Source organism: Haliotis asinina, chromosome 2 (assembly GCF_037392515.1).
Source record: "Haliotis asinina isolate JCU_RB_2024 chromosome 2, JCU_Hal_asi_v2, whole genome shotgun sequence".
Classification (NCBI taxonomy): domain Eukaryota; kingdom Metazoa; phylum Mollusca; class Gastropoda; order Lepetellida; family Haliotidae; genus Haliotis; species Haliotis asinina.
In genome coordinates this window covers 58,041,831-58,048,972 of record NC_090281.1, presented here as the reverse complement: position 1 = coordinate 58,048,972, position 7,142 = coordinate 58,041,831, and the positions used below count along the sequence as shown (strand labels likewise).

The 7,142-nt window shown below is 39.8% G+C and overlaps 1 protein-coding gene across 1 annotated transcript in view; it reads left to right on the top strand.

Annotated features, from left to right (window-relative positions):
• Positions 1-5,713: 5,713 nt before the first annotated feature.
• Positions 5,714-7,142, top strand: part of LOC137273990 (FHF complex subunit HOOK-interacting protein 1B-like) — a 46,121-nt gene continuing 44,692 nt past the window's right edge. Inside the window, exon 1 of the mRNA XM_067806929.1 lies at positions 5,714-5,750. The gene's annotated coding sequence lies outside the window, so the exon portion shown is untranslated. The remainder of the gene's footprint in view (positions 5,751-7,142) is intronic.

Below are 7,142 nucleotides of genomic sequence, written 5' to 3'. Positions count from 1 at the left end.
TAACGAGTTTCCCCAAATGTTTGTCTTTTGACATGATATTTGTCACGGACACGATGCAATCAAATTATACATGCCTAAGTGACAGTCATTAAGTTACCATTCACTATCATGTATATGTCTCATACAAAACTTTTATGCATATATTTTTGTGATTTCTGTATTCTATTTCGTGTTTGGAGGACCGTTTGTTGTTCTGTGTTCATAAATGCATGGTTCTGTACTGTCAAATATTCCATAAATTGAGTTATGCAAACAACTTAAGTAAATAATTTAAGATTCCTCGTCTTTCAAACAACATTATATACTGGCTTGTTTCTAATCAACATGATGGACAGATGCACGAAAAAAGTTATTTCGGTGACTAATGGCTATTTTTAACTTCTCCACATTATGTTAATAGCTCGCATGGTCTTAAAATTGCTTCTATCAAAAGTACTATTCTGTCACGTGCTCGAAGATTTTCTCCTTAGCTGAGATTTCATTTAGTGCCCCTGGAGTATAAAGAAACCTTGAAACGAAAACAGGCTTATAGGTAACACACCATCAAAGGACGAATAGGGAGCGCGTAAAATCATGTTATAAAATTGTTCTCTTGACATGCAATATGCTTCCGAAGTATAGAAGAGCAGATTCGTGTATCGTTAACGTTGGCGTGGTCGCTGAGAAATCAGTCAGTTTCCATTCAAAACAAACGTGTTTTAAAATTTAGCGAGAAAATCTGCGAGGTCTCGTAAAAGACTTATAGCGTATGCATCGCAAATAGTATGAAACATCAGCATATCTGCATTTGCACCTTTTGATTTACCGATTTTTATTCTTCACCGTGAAATGGTTAGCAAACCGCCGGGATATCGGTCCGACGTTTAAACACATCGTTCCTGCCATAGTAAATTAATCCTAAGGAATTAATCTTCTCGGAAACGGTATATATTTGGTCAACATTGCATGCGTTCGTGTATTAATATTGATTGAAATGATGCACATAAGTAACCATTACACTGGGAGGAAGACTTGCATATTCCATACTGAAATCAGATAATATATTTTGAATCACGAGATAGCTCAAAGATGAGCTGATCGGACGTTGTTCAAGTGGGTTCTTGCACATTGTGCTTTAGTCTGTCCAGAGACCATATAATAATCTTTTATATGGTCTCTGGTCTGTCTCATAGTATCTGAACCACAGTATACTCCATACTGACTAACCCTCTCTGCAGTGCTAAATTCAGTGCTGTATTCAGAGACTACCTTGTACCTTGACATGCAGCGAAGCACAATTCCATAGGATGAACTACCCATCCTTACGGTCTCATCACTGGCATCTGTCAAAAACAGACCAGGAAGACACCATGAGGAGGATCAGATTCAACCCGCGTATGTATGTCTGTCAGTGCAGATGTGGGAATGGTACCAGCCAGTGGTTGGTCAACACAGGATATGTGACTGTATTAAATGTGCTGTACAACATATACTATATACTTTTGATTGAAAAAATATAAGAACGTGAGCCATCGCCTGGAAAACACTTCCCAGTGCTCCAAAGTGCTTTCATGAGGATATATTTGTTCGGGCCAGTCATTTTATATACATTGTACGCTACAACAGACGGGGTAACCTTTGATAGAACTCTGAACTGCATATTGTGGGTTGTCTATTCTTCAGGCGTTTATACAGCTGCAGTAGCTTGGTATGGAAGACGTTTGTGCGGACGTTCTTCACAGAACGAGAGCGTCTCATTTATGATAATGACGTTCACCATATCTACTTACTCCATAAACACGTGCGTACTATTGTTTACATGCCCAAGACCCTGTAAACATGTCACCGTTTCCGTTTCGGCGGAGGGTTAATGTTGTAGATGGTGTGTGACTCGGTTGCACGTGCAGTTGCTATTTCTTGCTGTCATGTTAGTCTGGTGTGCAAGTCAGTTCGGACAATAATATAGTGAAATACAAACGAACAGTTACGGACTATATCTCGCATGTTCCATGAATGCAGTTTCTGTATTTCTCTAATCTATACCGATATATATCTTTTTAACAGAGTAACGGGGCGGAGGGGTAGCCAAGTGATTATAAGTCTTTCGATGGTCGCGCCCAAGACCTGGGTTCGATTCCCCATAATGGCAGAATGCGTGAAGCCCATTTCCGGTAGCCCCAGCCGTAATATTGCTGGAACATTGCTAAATGTGACCTAAAACTAAAGTCATTAATGTAGTGACGGAAGTGGGTTCATTTGTTTTCCACCGTTCTTAGAAATATCCCATCATTGTCAGTCTGAAAAGAGCTACATGCATTTTACCCATATCAAGATACGAACCAGAGTCTTTGGCTTGAGGGAAAAACGGTATCTTTATTAGGTTATTCCTCCGATGCTGTCATGCCTACCGATGTATCGATGATAAATTACCGAATGTTTTTTTTTCTTGTATACTAAAAGAATTTTATGGAGAACTGTAAATATGACAAAACATATATATAGCAGAAAAACACATCATCATAAATCCGCTTCTATCCTTCCCGTAAGATTTATAGTCGTATTGTATCCACTGTAACGTAGTTAATATTCTGTTTCATGTTTAACGCCATGCCCATCAACATTCCAGCTGTATGACGGCGGTCTGCAAGTAATCGAGTCTGGACCAGAAAATCCAGTGATTATCAGCATGAGCATCGATCTTCGCAACTGGGATACGATGTGTCAAGCGTGCACATCAACGAGCCTGACCCAGTTAGCCTCTTACTAGACCAGTTCTAATCCGGATCTTCGCGTGTATACACAGTAAGAGTCCCGTCACAAGGCTGCTAGACTTGAAGGGCAATTTAAACGGTTTTGTACAGAACGCCACAAGGGCTGAACGTCAAATGCCACTGAATGTTTCAGGAAACCGCTGCGTCGACCAAAAAAGTAAAACAGACGATCAAAACGGAGCACGTGATAATATATTTACGGTACGTATCTTTGATGCTGTATCGTTAATGTTGTATCGTTAATGTTGTAGGTCTTCTTCCCAACTTGTGTAATATAGTATACACTATAATATAGTATAGTGTCATTTAATATATTGGGAAGGATTGACAACAAATCCAGAGCTTTGATACCAGAAACCGTGACGCTTTTTGCCGACCACTTGAAAGGCTTCTTTACGGGCAAATAAGTTTAGAAATCTGGCAGGACATCGTTTTTGTGATCGCAGTCCTGGGCCCCGTTCCCCAAATCGCCCGTACCGCTACGACTGCCGTAAGTCTGTGTTAAAGTACAGAGAGTTACAAGTATCTTAGGCTGCATAAAATAATTAAATGTTTCTCGGGTACATTTTTTCAAATGTTCTCTCGGAAATACAGCTTGGAAGGTTCAGCACGTGTAATGTAGATTCAGTCACACTCGTTCTTACAAACACTCATTCTCATAATGGCCAAATGGGTGATCGGGACGCGGCAAAGTCAAAATCATTTCCTTTTGAAAGCGATAAAAAAGCTGTTACGCGCACAAATAAAAGTGACGCACCGATACCTGAGAAACATTTCACTTTTTTCATTTAGCCTTAGCACTGCGATCGCTTTAAGAAACGGGAACAGGCGAACGCTTTAAACTCTCGGATTAACGCTGTGATAAAATATTGACATCAAATAGTTATGCTGAACTGGAAAGTAAACGTGACCCATTTTTCCAGGTCGGAACTGAAGAAAAGCTGAGACTGCAAGGTTTCGGTTTGGTATACAAAGAGAAAAATAATTCTACACAAAAATCAAATTCCACATGTAATGCTAGACTATAACATTCAGTCCCAGAAATGTAACATTCTCATTTAAAACAATTTATGTAAAAGGTAAAATACAGAATACAAATGGAGCCTAAAACAATATAAAGCTTAACCCAAATCTTACGCACGCACGCACGCACGCACGAACGCACACACCATATAGTTGTATCCGCTAAAGTCCGCTGTATTTTCTAAGGTCATCTAGACAAATTTGTCTACCGTATCTGAACTTCGGTTCATTGAGTCAGGACGTTGAGTCTTACTCCGCTTTTAGCAATTATCCAGCAATATCAAGAAGGCGGACGCCAGAAATGGGCTTCACACATGGTACCCAGTGGGTATCGAACCCGGGTCTTCAGCGTGACTAGCGACTGCTTTTACCATTGGGCTAACCCACCGCCCCAGATCATGTCGCATACCTGCCATGTATTGTGTAACGGTGATGGAGATCGCCAGTTATCGGTACCTGAAAGTGACTGTCGAAGTGTATCGCTGGAATAATAATTAGAAATACATAGAAAACAGTAATATTATGATGGGCACAACCAAAACATCGCGGCGATACATTTTCAAGAATCGAACCCGTGTCTGTAGGAACGCGTTTAACCAACGCTCAGGCTCTACAATAAACTTTGACAGAAACAGTTAAGCAGCTACGTATAAACTGACAAAAAAGAACCAGCAGCAGCAAGAAGAACAACAACACAAATACCGTCCCAAACAAAAGTGATGTGTTGCTGTAGGTATAGACGTTATACTTGCTCCTATTTGCAACATGTGTTAGCATTAATGGTTGCGTTGATACGCGTCACTGTCTGGGACAGTGGGAGTTTTGAATTACTCCTTTATTCCATCATCTGTCTGTTTGATGTTGTACAAAACTAGTTATATAAGAGCCTGGAACCCGCCGGAATCTCACTGTCGGACAGAGAAATCCCGTGGGTCCTCCTGGGTATAAATTAGCCCCAAGTAGCCAGTGCGGGCATAGCTCTGCCAGTTGGGTGGTCAGCTAAGGTATTTCATCTGGTTGACTGCGTGTCACCGTAGCCTGACAGAGTAGATCGTTGGTGACACTATCAACCTCTTGTTTGTCTTACATCGCTGAGCGCAGCAGTATGCGTCAAAACTACAGACAAAAAGACGCATTAGAGTGAGTGTGTGAGTTACGTCGCACATCAGAAACTGACTTCACACATTGTATTGTGTGTCGTGTGGGGAATCGAACCCGGCACTTCGACGTGACGAGCGAACGCTATAACCATTATCTGGGCTATACCACACCGCCTAGACACATTAGAAACTTGCGTGGAATCGCAGGATCGTGTCAGTTTTCCGGGAACGTGACAGAGAGATGTTTATGGCATTATATTGCTGCTTAAACATATGAAATAAACATATCTAGATAATATTTCTTTCGGAATCCAATCTGTAAAATAACGCAACCTTTTCAACAATACTAATACCGTTTAGGGTTCGTGTGCACAGAGACCATGTAATATTATGTGCGGACAGTGTATATGACCAGTTAAAGTATACACACATGCCTGTTGTGACCATGAATAACCCTAAAACACAGTCTCTCTCAGTATAGAGTATACATCTGTTGTTGACACTTTTCATACGGATACACAAGAATTCTTGTTTAGGAACACGGGTGTGACGACGATTTAAATACATCGGGTGAACTTAGACAAATACGGTAGAAGAATGCAACCGCGTTATTCTCCATGTTCATTTGTGAAACGAACACGGAATGTGTGGTGTTAGGCATCACAAGAGGAATAAGCTCGCTATTGAAAAGTTTAGATTGTGGCTTACAGAATGCAAACTAGACAATATCGTTTAGCTATTAATGGCAGCCGTGTGGTCAATACATTTTGATATCGTGTGAAATACAGTAGCCGTTTTATGTACTTTGTTTGGTTAATCTTTTCGTATCACCCGTACAACCTTGACCTTACGCCAGGCAAACAAGCAGGTGAGTAATCTTAGCGACGTGTTAAAGAAATTATATCAAATGATGTATTCATGGACTACTGGCGACATTAAAAAGTGGGTTTAAGAGAGCCAATTTAATGTGCTGAATGTAGGCCTCATTATTTGATCCATCGTATGTTGTGATTATTATATATTCATAAGGAAAGTGGGCAAGTGTTCCCATGTCGGACAACTCTGTCAAACAGGTTTGACACACCTGCTGTTTCCGATGCCGACTTTCAGTGTTTAAATGCACAGTACGGTTAATAATGTGTCACCAGATGTAAATGGTTATCGATATGTTTTGCATGTTGAAGATCTCAATGAGTAGGACTGCTCGCCAATATATGTACTCGAAAGCTATTTCGCTAGATCACAATGACATTGCCCGGTCTGCTTCGTTTTCGTGTTTAGATATCATTACTATCAATTATTCAACTACCCGTGTTTTCAATCAACGTTATACGGTAATAAAAGAAGCAAATTACACTGAACAGAATGCGATTTAATTTAACTGAATGCTGTCAAATGTTTGACCTCCGATTGCGCCTCGTATGTGGATACGCTGGTGATGCAAGGATGCACATTTCAGTGATATTCTGCAGTGCCCCTTTGGAATAATGTATGTTTTACATGTAAAGGGTCATCCCGACCGCATCACTGTCACAGAGTTATCTATTGTAAGAAATAGACTGCCAAAGAAAACAAAGTGGACAATAGGCACAGGAATATGTGATCATGTGACACAGTATCCAAAATACAGTCGGATGCTGACAGCTGGACAGTATCTGGCCACTGATTTCATTAACTGGTCAACACATGTTTCATTTGGTATAACTACAAGTTGAAAAGGTCTTTCAAAAGGATTCTGAATAATTCTTACTCTTAACATTAACTTAGCAGACATTGACAAACATGTGAATGGTTATAGCATCATCTAGTTCATTCAATAAAATTATGTTTAGTACATCCTTTGGTTGATAGTACATAACACTTCTGACTTGATCACTTTTTACCAATGGCCATGATATGTTCTGCTATGCTTAGTAGAACTTGAAGGTTATGTTAAGTGAAGATGTGTTATAGGCAAATAAAACTTTACTTCAATAAATTATTTTGATGTAAGGCACATCCTGTTATGATTTGAACAAATGAATATTGTTTAACCATCCTGTTTTTAGCTGTGAGCTTCAGAGTTACTTCCTTGTTGTAACAAGGAGATTCCATGGTTATGTTCTATAAGGAAGAAGGAAGGTAGAGTATCATGTGTATGACTATCATGGGTTAATTTGTCCTAAGACAAATAGATCATTCAAAGCTCTTGTGAGCAAAAAATATGAGCCAGTACAGTTTCTGTTTTATGATTGTTTTCTTGATAGAATTGTATTGCTTATTATTGCAG